The sequence below is a fragment of the Lissotriton helveticus genome, chromosome 4_2 (genome assembly GCF_964261635.1).
Source record: "Lissotriton helveticus chromosome 4_2, aLisHel1.1, whole genome shotgun sequence".
NCBI classification, from domain to species: domain Eukaryota; kingdom Metazoa; phylum Chordata; class Amphibia; order Caudata; family Salamandridae; genus Lissotriton; species Lissotriton helveticus.
The window spans coordinates 52,507,752-52,521,039 of record NC_136064.1 but is presented as its reverse complement, the minus strand read 5'-3'; positions in this window follow the sequence as shown (position 1 = coordinate 52,521,039).

Genomic DNA, 13,288 nt, shown 5'->3' with positions numbered 1-13,288 from the left:
GGGGACCCGAGAGCTGTAGGTCGGTGAGAAAGAAGAGGACGTCATCCGCATACAGCGCAATCCTATCCGTCAGGTCCCCATTCCAGACAAAGCCACACAACTGGGCATCCACTCGTACCCGCGACGCCAGGGGCTCCATGGCAAGGGCAAACAGATACGGGGACAGAGGGCAACCCTGCCGAGTACCTCGACCTATATGGAAGCGCCCAGAGGTAGCTCCGGCCACTCGGACCGAGGCCGTCACGTTTGTGTAGAGAAGACGGACATATGACAGGAAAACCGGCCCCAAGTTGAGGCGGGCTAAGAGGGCGAACAGGTACACCCAACTCACAGAATCAAAGGCTCTGTCCATATCCGCCAAGAATAGTGCCGCCTGCTCGTCTCTAACACCCATAGCATCCACTGCCGCTTGCGCCCGTCGGATGTTATGCCGGGTGGCCCTCGCAGGCATGAATCCAGCCTGGTCGGGGTGGACCAGGTCAGTAATGTGGGGTAATAGGCGGTTCGCTAAGGCCTTAGCCAGAACCTTAGCCTCGATGTTTAACAGGGAAATAGGCCGGTAAGAGTCATGCCTGTCCGGCTCCCTGCCCGGCTTTAAGAAGACCACAATCTCGGCATGGCGCCAGTCCGGCGGCAGCACCCCCTGAGCCCGCGCCGCCTCCAGGGCACGCCGATAGTGGGGCCCCAGCTGGACGTGAAACTTTTTATAGAATTCGCACGGGTATCCGCTCGGGCCGGGCGCCTTCCCGGTATTCAGTTGACCAAGGGCCTCCCCGAGTTCTTCAGCCGTGAGCGGGGCGTCCAGGGCAGTCCTGGTCTCATCAGGAATGGCCCGTGGTAGCAGGTCATCAAGATATGTGGAGATCCCACCCTCCTCCAAGTGGTCACAAGGGGCGTACTGCGTCTCGTAATAGCGGGCAAAGCTAGCCGCCAGTAGGGCTGGGTCAGTCATAATTGAGCCGTCTTCCGCCGTAAGGCCCGGCAACACAAGAGGCTGGAAGGTCGCCTGACACAATCTATGAAGCATAGTGCAGGACTTGTCGCCCCACTTGTATACCCTGCTGCGCGTGGCGAGCCACGCCTGCCGGGCTTCATCACGTAGGACGGAGGCGTACGACTGCTGGGCCTGCAGGAGCCGCCGCACCATACCTTCGTCGCCCCCGAGACTACCACGCTGCTCCAGCTCCTCTACACGGGCGGCAGCGGTCACAATGGCCTCCCGATGCTTCCGCCGAGCAGCCACGCACCAAGCAATATCAATACCCCGCAACGTGGGTTTCAGCGCCTCCCACACCACCATTGCATCCACATCACCCACCAGATTCTCACGCCAATAATGATCAATCGCCTCGCGCAGGTGATGCACGTACTCGGGCCGTTGCAGCTGCCAGGACGACATCCGCCATCTAAACGGCTGTCGTTTGGAAGGGAGGGTCATGGTAGCTAGGACCGGGGAATGATCAGATAGGCCCCTGGGGAGTATCACAGCATCTCTGACTCGACTCAGACACGCACCCGCCACAAACAGATAGTCCAGCCTTGAAAAGGACCCATGCACCGCCGACACAAACGTGAATTCACGCGCAGCAGGGTGAAAATGTCGCCACACATCAACCCATCCCAGGCCACTCACAGTTGCACGCAATCTGGTTGGATCAGCAGCGGGGGGGGGGGTCCAACACAACAGGCACCCGCCTCCGACGATCCAGGCCCACATCCATAACCTCATTCCAGTCACCTCCCACCATGGTCAGCACCTCCGGAATCACGTCCCACAGCGCGAACAGCCGCTCAGACAGGGCCCATTGGAGAGGGGGGGGCGTACACGCTACCAAACACCACCTGTTTGGTACCCAGCAGGCCCTTGATGAAAACATATCGGCCCTGAGGGTCAATCCATTGCTTTTCATGCACGTAAGACACCCTGCGGTGCACCAAAATAGCCACCCCCCGCGAGCCCCTCGTGAAACCCGCATGGTACACTTGTTGAAAACCAAGCCTCTGGAGGCTAAGGGCCTTGGAGCCCAGCATGTGGGTCTCCTGAAGCAGCAGCACGTCCACCATCTCCCTCTTCCCCCATCGTAGCACAGCCCCTTGCTTGATTTTATCTAAAATTCCTCTCACATTCCATGTCACAACACGCAGGGCCTTTTGAGGAGACATAGTCGTATAATCAGCCATAATCAACACAGTGACCAACACCCGGCCCTCTACACCACCCCGGCGCACCCCACAAAGCAACAAAATCAACAGTCTTAGGCACGTGTGGTCCCACCCTTCCAACCCCAACACTCAGCAACCCCCCCAGACCCAAACCCCCCCAACCATTAGCAACGAAAGAACATCCCCCCTCGCCCCGCTCCCCCCACCCCAATACCTCAGAGAACATTGAAGTATCTGTCGCGGCATGGAGAGACCCGGGTCCAGAACGGAGAACCCAGGGCCCGCCATACCAATGGATCCCAACACCCCAATCAACACACACACACCACCCCCCCCATAACACTCACAACCGTGAGGGTCAGAGGCCCACAAAAGGTGCCTCCCGAGCCCCACCGTGCTCCCGTTAAAAGTGATAGGAGTCCGCAAACGGGAACAGACTTGTATAGGGAAGTCAAAATAGAACAGTCTCACCAGCCTATGAAGGGCAACTCAGCACTCAGCAACACGGCCCAGTCCCATCAGAGTTCAACCGCTGGCATCAGAGTGTTCCGAGTCTCTCGCACCACCTGTCTGCGATGCACTGGCAGAGGCCGACCGCTTCTGAGACCGGGACCTCCGGTGTCGACCCTTCCGATTCTGGCGGTTCGTCCGCTCCGGCGATGACCTCTGGGACCCGCCCGGATTCAGACCCGGCTGGGCATGCGGCTGGAGCTGCACCGTCTCGTCGGTCCAACGGAAAACCTCCTCAGGCGAATCAAAGAAATGTGTCCTGGACTGGTGCACCACTCGTAGACGGGCTGGGTATAGGAGAGAGTATTGGAGCTTCAAGCCCCTCAACTTGGCTTTGGCGGCCACAAAGGACTGTCTCTGCTGCTGCACCATCTTCGTGTAGTCAGGAAAGATCATGATGGTACGATTTTCAAAGGTGAGCGAGCCTTTGGTCCTCGCCTCCCGCGGGATGACATCGCGGTCGTGATAGTTCAACAGCCGGGCTATGACTGGCCTGGGACGCTCACCCTCCGGCGGCCGCTGGGTTAGGGCCCTGTGCGCCCTCTCGATAACAAAGCACGTGGACAGCACCCCTTCGGGGAGCCAGCTCTCCAGCCACCGGGTCAAGAACCCCTCCATGTCGTCCTTCTCGCACCGTTCCGGAAAGCCAATAAAGCGGAGGTTGTTCCTTCGTGCGCGCCCCTCGGCATCTTCCACGCGTGCCGCCAACGTCTTCTGGGCTCCCTCCACCTCCGCCAACCGCTTCTTTAGGGCGCCAATGTCCGTTTCGGTCACCGTGATCCGGGACTCGGCCTCGGTGATCCGACCCACCGCATTCCGGAGGTCCTGGCGCAGCAGTGCGACATCCGCTCCCACCGCTCCGATTTTAGCATCAAGCGTGTCCCGGGATTGGGTGATGGCCGCCAGGATCGCCGCATTGTCCTGCCCAGGGCCGCCGCTGCCACCAGCCGCTCCGGAGCCACCACTAGGCCCCGTGAATTTATCAATAGGGCCATGCTTAGGCGGGCCGCCACCTCCGGTTCTGGTCATGGCCCAACGCGGGCTCGCCGGGACCGCACACCGGGCAGGGCCGGCACTCCTCCCAACAAGGCTCAGGACCCCCTAGGTACTGCCACTAGTGCTGGAGGCCCCAGGCCCCTGGATAGAGCGTCAATGCAGGAGTCCCAGGAGGCCGGCTCAGGCCCGAGGCCGCGAAACTCGAGGTCCCGGCTTCACCTAGGCGGGACAGGCCGTCCCCGCGTTCATCGCCACAAGTGTCCGCCCAAGGCGCGGGAAAGGGTGGCGCCGCCGCGATCTGTGGGCAATCGTAGCAGTAGAAGAGCTGAGCCAGGAGCGGCGCAGCGGACGCCACCGCCACCCGCAGGCCCACAGCCGCCGCCGGGCATCACGAAACTCGGGGGCCCCGGTCTCCAGCCGGTCACCAGGCCGCTCTCCGCCGTCGCCTCCCCCGGACTGCAGGAGAGAGAGGGGTCCACCCAAGGCGCAGGGACGAGAGGCGCCGCCGTAGTCCGCGGGCAGCCGCAGCAATAGAGTGGAGCCAGGAGCGGCGCAGCGGAAGCCGCCACCACCCGCGAGCCCGCGACCGCCGCTGGGCGTCTCGAAACTCGAGGACCCCGGTCTCCAGCCGGTCACCAGGCCGCAGGGCGCCGTCGCCTCCCCTCGGGCACAGGAAAGAGAAAAGTGCAGGATCGGTGCACCGGAGCAGGCAGGGGACTCCACCGACTCAGTGCCAGTCACCGGGTAGCAGTATCGGGCTCGGGGACCAGGATAAGTGAACAAATGAAGTCCGGGCCGGCGGGAGCTCTACAAAGCTGCGACCGCCATCTTCGCCCGTCAAGCCACGCCCCCTCTTCGCTTCACTTTGATATGATTCAGAAGTTTTAGAAACCGGAGCGAGATTCTTCTCAGGTGCAAGCCTTATATTCAGTCTCTCTTTTCTTGCTGGCCAAATCTCTGTTTCAGCACCTGCTCTCCTCTCTTCCTCTCGATCTGATCCTTCTGCACCAGGCCGTTCACTCTGATCTGGTTCAAAGTTCACTTCTGCAATCTCCTCTATTTCAGAATCTGAACTCAAGTCTGGGGCAGCTTAGTCTCTTCCTCCTTGCTCAGTTGATTGTCCAACCTCATCAGGAGTTCGTACAACTTGACCCGTTCCTTCCTCTCCTATTGTATTTTCAGTTGCACTTCTTGGAACAAGGGGAGTCATTTCTTCCACAGGCTCTGGAACTCGACGGGTATGCGAAGCGTGGATCCAATTTGGCAATCCTCAAACTTCACTGCTGTACTTGTGACCAAGATCACCTGGTATGGTTCTTGCCAGCAAGCATCAAGGCAGCTCTTCCTCACATGCTTTTGGACAAGCAGCCAGTCGCCAGGGTTAAGGTCATGCAGTAGGTCTCTCGAGATGGATGCAGTCGCAACCTCGATCTGGTGGGACTCAGAAGTAACCACATCAGCCAGTCCGTTACAATAATCCAAAACCAAATCATCAGTGATGTTTATCTTTTTTAAATTGTTTTATTTTTTTATTGTCTTTTTTATAATCATTGAGTACATACATTTGCATTGGTAATATTCACTTTAGCCCCTATCACCCCCCCACCCCATAGTCAGGCATAGTTGTAGAAAAGAAAAGAAAGAAAAGAAAAGCATATAAACCGAATTATACTTATGTTTAACACCAAGGATTACTTAGTGCCACCTCGGGTTAATCAGTCACATAGCTGCCCTATGTAGTATTATTCCATACTAAATCTAGATAAACACAATAAAATCAAATAGAAAGGCAATCGTGAATTCGTCAATCAGATATTCGCCTTGTTTAAGAGTTGTTCCCCAATAATTCTACCCTAACAATAAAGCAAATGTCACGATGTTGGGTTTAAAGGAATCACGGATTGTTATTGCTTTGCAAATCACACCCTTCCTGTAACGGAGCCCAGATTTTCATGCCTACCGTGCGTTTCCTTCTACCTTTCCCTTTATAAATTGCAATTTCCAATCTAAATGCGGCCAGTAATCTTGCAAGCCATTGTTGAAATGAAGGAGCATATTTGTCTAACCAGGCCGAAGCAATACACATTCTAAAAACAGCCATTGAAATAAATATAAATTCCACCCCTTGTCCTGCCCAATTAGGGTCTGTCGCTCCTAAAAGCATCATTTCAATGGTTAGGTTGATGGGGTTTTTCACCACCGCGGAGATAAACCTCTCCATATCCAGTTTCAATTGGGATAGGCTGACGCATGTGGCGAATATATGTACACTGTCCGCATTAGAAGTATGGCAGCGGGGACAGTAGGTTCCTTTACCGGGGCCCCATTTTGCAATTTTATCCGGAGTATAATATAGCATGAAGCAAGTTTTATAAAATTGCGTCTGTAATTTGGTGGATAATAGACAAGTTTGTGACATAGCCATAGTTCTCCCAAATTCTTTGGAAGATATACCAATTTTTTTTTCCCATTTCGATGCTGTCTTTCCTATATCATCAGGCGCCAAGTTGATTAATAGGGTATATATTTCACTAATATTGTTTACTTTTACGGACGACAGTGCCTCAAATATCTCATATTTTTTGCAAATAATTCCACTAAGATTTCTTCTAGTGATATAATCCCGGATTTGTAAGTTTTTGAAAAAATCTCGATTATTAATTTGAAATTTCCCTCTTAATTCTTCAAAAGAGAGAAGCCCCGTAGAAGAGCAGAGATTGTCAAAACGTGTAATTCCAGCTGCTTCTCATTTCTTCATACAGTTATCCCTAAATATTTCAGGCAGTTCTAGATTATCATTAAAAAGTGTATAGTATGAAACTCGCCCAATGTCCATCATTTTTCTTATTGTTTGCACTATTTTAAATGAGTGAAGAAGCGGCTTAAATTTTACTTTTTTATGATAGCTATCATATAAATGACGCCATAAATATCCTAAACTTTTTTCACCTATCATTAGTTTATAAATAGTTACTTGTTCACCCCAAGATAACTCACTCACTGTTTCAATTTGAAGAAGCTCTTGACTATTAATCAGGGTTACATCCCAATAGTAGGATCGCAAATTTGGTAAGGCTAGACCCCCCTGTTCCTTTGGTAAAGTGAGAAATTTCTAATGCGCGTCTTGGTTGGGAATAGGCCCATATAAAACTTGAAAAAGTACGTTCCATAGACTTTAGGAAGGTAACCGAGAATTCTAGTATATTGCTCTAAATAAATAAAGCAATTTAGGAAACAAAAACATCTTTATGGCATTCACTCTACCAATCAAGGAAAGATGTAGGTTATCAAGTCTATGGAGATCTTTTTGCATAGTCCTTACAACAGGTTTTACATTGAGATCAACCAGATCTTCTAGTTTTGCGGTAATAGATATCCCCAAGTAGGTTGCATTCGGTGTAACTCTAGTGTCTGCAAAAACCACATTTTCATTCATCACAATTTGGGTTTTACCTTGATTGAGGGCATATCCAGCAATTGCCCCAATTTGGCGGCCTCATCAACGATAGCTAGCATAGTTGTTGCAGGATTTCTAGTGACGATTGCAATGTCATCTGCGTAGGCTAAAATTTTCGTAGAGATATCTCGTGTTAGAATTGGTTCTATCTCCCTATTATTTTCCAGTCTTTGTATAAAGGGATCTAGATACAGGGAAAATTGCAGAGGAGAACAAGGGCAGCCTTGTCTTGTTCCCCTAGATATCTTAAACGACTTAGTCAGGCTGCCATTAACCGAAACCATAGCTGCTGGGTTGACATATAATTGTTGTATGGCCTTATTGAAGCTCAGGGGAATACCAACCCTCTTCAAAGCTGCCCAAAGGAAGTTCCAGGAGCCCTATCAAAGGCCTTCTCAGCATCTAATAGTACGAGGGCCATAGGGTCTCCTGAAATTTTTGATTGGTCAAACAGTGTAATTACTCTATGTACTTGATCAGTAGTAGATCTTCCTGGGACAAAACCATGTTGGTAATTAGCTATAACCTTATGAATAATTGGGGCCAAACGATTTGCAAGTAATTTTGAGTAAATTTTCGAGTCTGCAATAATGAGGGTAATTGGTCTATATGAGCCTAATTGTTCCGGGGTTTATTTTTCTTAGGGAATATTATTCTTTTTGCACTAGACCAGGATTTCGGTGGGGTTCCCAATAGTTTCAACATTGTGTGTTGCAATTCCGTCTGGAAAGTTAGGAAAAATTCTGACGGTAGACTGTCTAAACCTGTCGCCTTACCCCTAGGTAAATTCCTAATTATTTGTTGTATCTCTTCTAAATTCGGATCTTCTTGTAGTACCGCTTGACCCGTTTCACAAAAACTAGTAGGATTTATAAAATCTAGATATTCTTTTGTAATTTTTTCTATGTTATCGCCATCGCCCTCCATATATAATGTGCTATAAAATTGAAAGAAGGCTTCCTTTATGTCTTCTGGGTCAGTGACTATACCTTTTGTAGGATCTAATATCTCAGGAATTGTATTGTTAGTCTCTAGTTGACGCATACGAACTGCAAGTTGATGCCCAACTAGTTCGTTCACCTCATACACCATCTCCCGATTAGTGGTAGCTTTCTTTACTGCTTTAGCTGTAATAACATCAAGAATAGCTACCCTGGCTATTGCTACTTGATTTTGTTTTTATTCCATTATTTCTATCCCAGCATGCCCTTTGATTGCCTGTATTAATCCTTATTCCGCTTGTCTGAGTTCTTCCAGTTGAGTCTGAGACTTACTTTGAGCTATACGGTTTGATCTTACGGAATATTGTAATGTTTCCCCCCGTATCACTGCCTTAAAAGCATCCCAAACCACATCTATTACTGTGCTTCCGATATTATCCTGTATAAAGTTAGGGATCCAATCCCGCATGTGTGAGCAATAAATTGGATCAAGTAGAAGAGATTTCTCAAAAGTCCATGTTCTCGATGCCATTTCGGCTGGGCCTATATCCACTATACACATTAAGGGGTTGTGATCAGAAAGAATTTTTGGAAGTTTATTAATTTTACTTATGGTTTTTAAGGAGTTGGACTGAAAGAAAAAATCTATTCTGGCATATGTGTGATGTGGAGATGAATAGAATGTATAGCCAGGGTCATGAGGATATTGTGAGGTAGATTGCCATCCATCTACCAATCCATGTATACAGCATAGATCTTTAACTGCCTTGAATACCTTTGGTTTGCGGCCCTTATAAGCCCAGAGATCTTTAGATGACCAATCATATGGTAAATTTAAATTAAAATCACCACAGAACACAACCGGTAATGGCCAGTGTGCAAGTTCTTTGGAGATTTCATTGATACTGGAGGGATCATCTTCATTGCTACCATAAAAGGTGCAGATCGTCATTTTCCTCCCTTCTGTATCTTGTCGCTCTGTAATTGCCCAACGTCCATTTTTATCAGCTTTACTTTTCGGGAATGTATGTCCCTGGCCCTTGACCAAAATAGCCACCCCCCTTGTCCTAGCACCTTGAGTGGTAGCACACACCAGCCTAAACCCTAGTGATTTTAAAAGATGCGTTTGAGAGGCCTCAATATGGGTTTCTTGTAAGCATATTATACTTGCCCCTGTTGATTGAAGCCAGATGGCTACATTCTGTCGCTTATTTACATCATTCAAGCCACATATAGGGCCAGATGTAGGTAATTCTATTTTACCGACTCATAAATACCGAATTTTACCGATTCGGTATTTATGAATCGGTAAAATAGAAGTACCGAGATGTAGGTAAATCCAGATGTGGATTTACCGAATCTTTAAAAGTCGGTATTTACCGATTCGGTAAATACCGACCGGTAATGCCCCATTCATTCCTAAGGGCTTTGAAGCCCATAGGAATGAATGGGGCATTACCGGTCGGTATTTACCGAATCGGTAAATACCGACTTTGACAAGGTTGCAGGGGGTGTCACTTTGACACCCTCTAGCACCCCCAAAAAAGGTTTGGGGGCCATGTGGCAGGCATATGGCACAGGTGTGCATGCACACATGTGCATGCACAACCTAATCGGTATTTTACCATCAAATTGAATTTGATGGTAAAATACCGAATTTGTAGGGCTTGTGGGACTCAGAAGGGTCCCACCTACATCTCAATTTTACAGATTCTGTAAAAATAGCGGTCGGTAAATTTACCGACCGGTATATTTACCGATTCGGTAAAATTAACGAAATGGCCTGTTTCCTGCCCCCTACATCTCAAAAGCCAAATACCGGTCGGTAACGGCCGAATTCGTCCGTTACCGACCGGTATTTGGCTACCTACATCTGGGTCATATTTACTGATAAGATTTTTAGTGACGTCATAATTTATTTTTAGATAGAATTTTCCCAGTATGCTCAGTCGTGTTTACGAGCAGCTTGCCTATCCTCTGTATGTAGCATTTCCAAAAATGTAAATATTTTAGCATGTGGTGCCCTTTCTTTATCCCTACCAAGATAACAAATGCTTGCCTGACTATCCCTCCTACCCTACCCCTCCCTTCCCCACTGCCCCCCATTCACCCCCCTACCACCCATAGAGGCGTCCTGGGTCCGGCCGGATCCAGGTGTCGGCATCTGGGTGGTCCGTGCGCCATGAACCACTCTCGGTGCCTCCTGCCCTGCCTGTTTGACAAACAAAAATGAAAAAATCGAAAGTAACAGCCCCACATCTCGTGAAATATTAGTTTAAAGGTCTACAACAACTAAATTGTCCCCAAAAGTATTTCATATAAACATGCGATCTTTCATACTTATTGAGGAATCATAAATAAGTCTTCTATAGCACTAGTGGCCGAGCAGCGACCATAAACTTTTATAGAGTTAATGGTACATAGTCTTTATCAGTTTTCCTTCCTTGCGGTGTCTGATATTTCTTTCAGATAGCTTTCAGCTTGAATTTCAATGTTAAAGGTGCGCGTTGTTCCTCTGAAGATTACTTTTAGTCGAGAAGGATTCTGAAGATAAACTGTCGCACCTGTTTTTTCGAAGGGAGTAAAAAGCTGTTGCATCCTCCACCTTCGTTCCACAGTAGGATGTGCGAAATCTGGTCTGACAAAGAAGAGGAATCCAATATATTCCCGCTTACTAGTAGGCCGCGCAATGTCATAAATGGCTTCACGTAGGAGGAAATTCCCAAAATACACCAGCATAGCCCTTTGGTATTTAGAAGAGTTCTCGGTATGTTTACGTTCCTTTTCCATATCCCAAGCTTGTAGTTCCGGGAAAGATTTTTTCAGAAGATTACATTTGTATCCCCTAGGGTCATTACTCTCTACAGATTCTGGAATACCCAGAAAGCGGAGATTATTTCTTTTCGAGCGATTCTCCTGATCCTCAACCTTAAACATTAAGTCTTTAATAATCCCATCTTGAGTTTTTTCTTGCTTTTGAAGACAGGCAACATCTTTCTCTAGATACTCAGTACGAGTTTCTAGTAAAGCCATCCTTTCCGATATCTCGTTGCAGGTATTACCTACTTTTCTGACCGCTCCCTCTAGCTTCTGAATAGCTGCATGATTTCTTTGGCTGTCTTTCTTTATGTCTTTATGAAAATCTGATATGGTGGTTTGGATGTCTCTCAGAGATGGCTCTGCAGCTTTTCCTTTTCTTTTAGCATATTCCTGTAGTAGTTGACTGTCGCTCCCATTTGAGTCCTCCCCAGTGTGCTGAACTGGTTCTTCTTCATCAGAGTTATAGGATTTTTTTTCTCTCCCCGTAGTTTTACTACCTTGTCTTCCGCCTGGGTCTGAACTTTCCTCAAAGGTTGATTTGTTAAGCCTTCTATTCCTTGTTCTCCTTTTCTCAAATTTTTTCTTCGGAGTGATGCCTGGTTCAAGTTCACTGGCTTTCCTAGCGTCTACAGAGTCTGAACCTTCAGGGGATGAAAGTGGGTCAGCCTCGGTATTCGTATCACTTAACCCACTTGATGTTGAGATGCCAGTTTCGTATATATCTGCATCCGATTCCTCTGTTGGGTTTTCAGCTTCAGACTGTATCATTTTTTTCTGCCTTTGGAGGGATGTTGTAAAAAAATAGGAGTCCCATCAAGGCCGAGTTTTATATTGCAGGTTTTCAAGGTGTCAGTGTGATCTGCATTGATACTTGGGGTGTTAGTACTAATTTCTCCCATGTTATCATTTAGGGCACCAGATGCGGCGATGGTCGTTTGTACTATCGTAGCCTCCACCCCGACTTTCACGGGTGTTTCACCATCAGGTTCCAAAACTCTTATCCCATTCTCCTCATTCCAAGGAATTTGAGCTGAAGTCGGATCTTTGGAGACCTTATTTCTCCCTTCCTTGGGTATTGGGCTGAAAATAGTGGAGATACTAGGCTGGAGTGCGATAGCTTGCTCGATAGCTTTGGTATTGGCTTTCAGATTTTTAATCGTTTGCAGTCTCTTGGCTTTTTTTGCCATCAACTCCACATCATTATTTGAATCGATATCTTTCTCCTTCTCAGTGATGTTTATCAATGCTGTAGCTGGTATCGTAGGCAATCGCATAGCTCTTCCTATCAATATCTCATGGGGAGTGCTACGCAGACTCATCAATACCAATGGGAGTGCATCTGGCCATTTCAAAGAAGTTAACGAACAAACCTTTGATGCCCTCATCTTGATTGTGCCAATTATCTGCTCCCCAAGACCAGATGCCTATGGCCTGTAGCTACAGTGCAATCTCTGATCACTTTTCAAAGCTGTACACAACATTTTCATGAGTTTGCTATGGAAGTGTGTTCCTCTATCTGTCTCCACTGATGTTGGAAATCCAAAACGTGGGATCAGTTCCCTTAATAGCAGTTTTGCCACTGTGAGACTGTCACATCATCTCTTTGGATATGCCTCATCCCAACGTGAAAAGATACACACCACCACCAAAACATATCCATGCCTATTACACCTCGGTATCTCAATAAAATCCAACTGTATCCTATTGAAAGGACCTCCTGATCTTTCTGTGTGACTCGTCGCAACCACAGTTCTCTTTCCAACATTCATTTGTTGACACGTGACACATCTGTGACACACTGCTTCAGTATCATGCGAAAACATGGGTTAAACCAAGTTTGCCTAAACACTTGCACCATGACATCTCCCCTAAGATGAACTGCTCCATGAATCTGCCTTGCCATTGGGCTCAATAAACAGTTAGGTAGTACTGCTCTGTCATCCGTCGACACCCATATGCCATCTTCTCTCTTTTCACAGCCTGCTCTAACCCATGATGCAGCTTCCTCCTCTGGGACCTCATCCTGCAGCCGCTTCACCTCATCCCAAGTATCGGCTACAGCTAACATCATGCTGAGCTTGGTCTCTTCTGTGCTCTCTCCTACATATTCTCCATTGAAAACACAAGCATGAATAGCACAAAAACGAGCTAGTTCATCAGCATAGTTATTGCCTTTTGTAACAAAGTCCTCTTCTTTTCCATGGGCTGCACATTTTACTACTGCAATCTCCTCAAATTTCTGCAAGGCATCCAATATTTGGCGCACATATTCTCCATTACGGATTGGGGCTCATGAGGACGTCAAAAATCCCCTCTGGGACCATAACTGACCAAAATCATGCACCACTCCAAACCCATATTGGCTGTCCATATAGACAGTCATCGCACTCCATTTGCGATG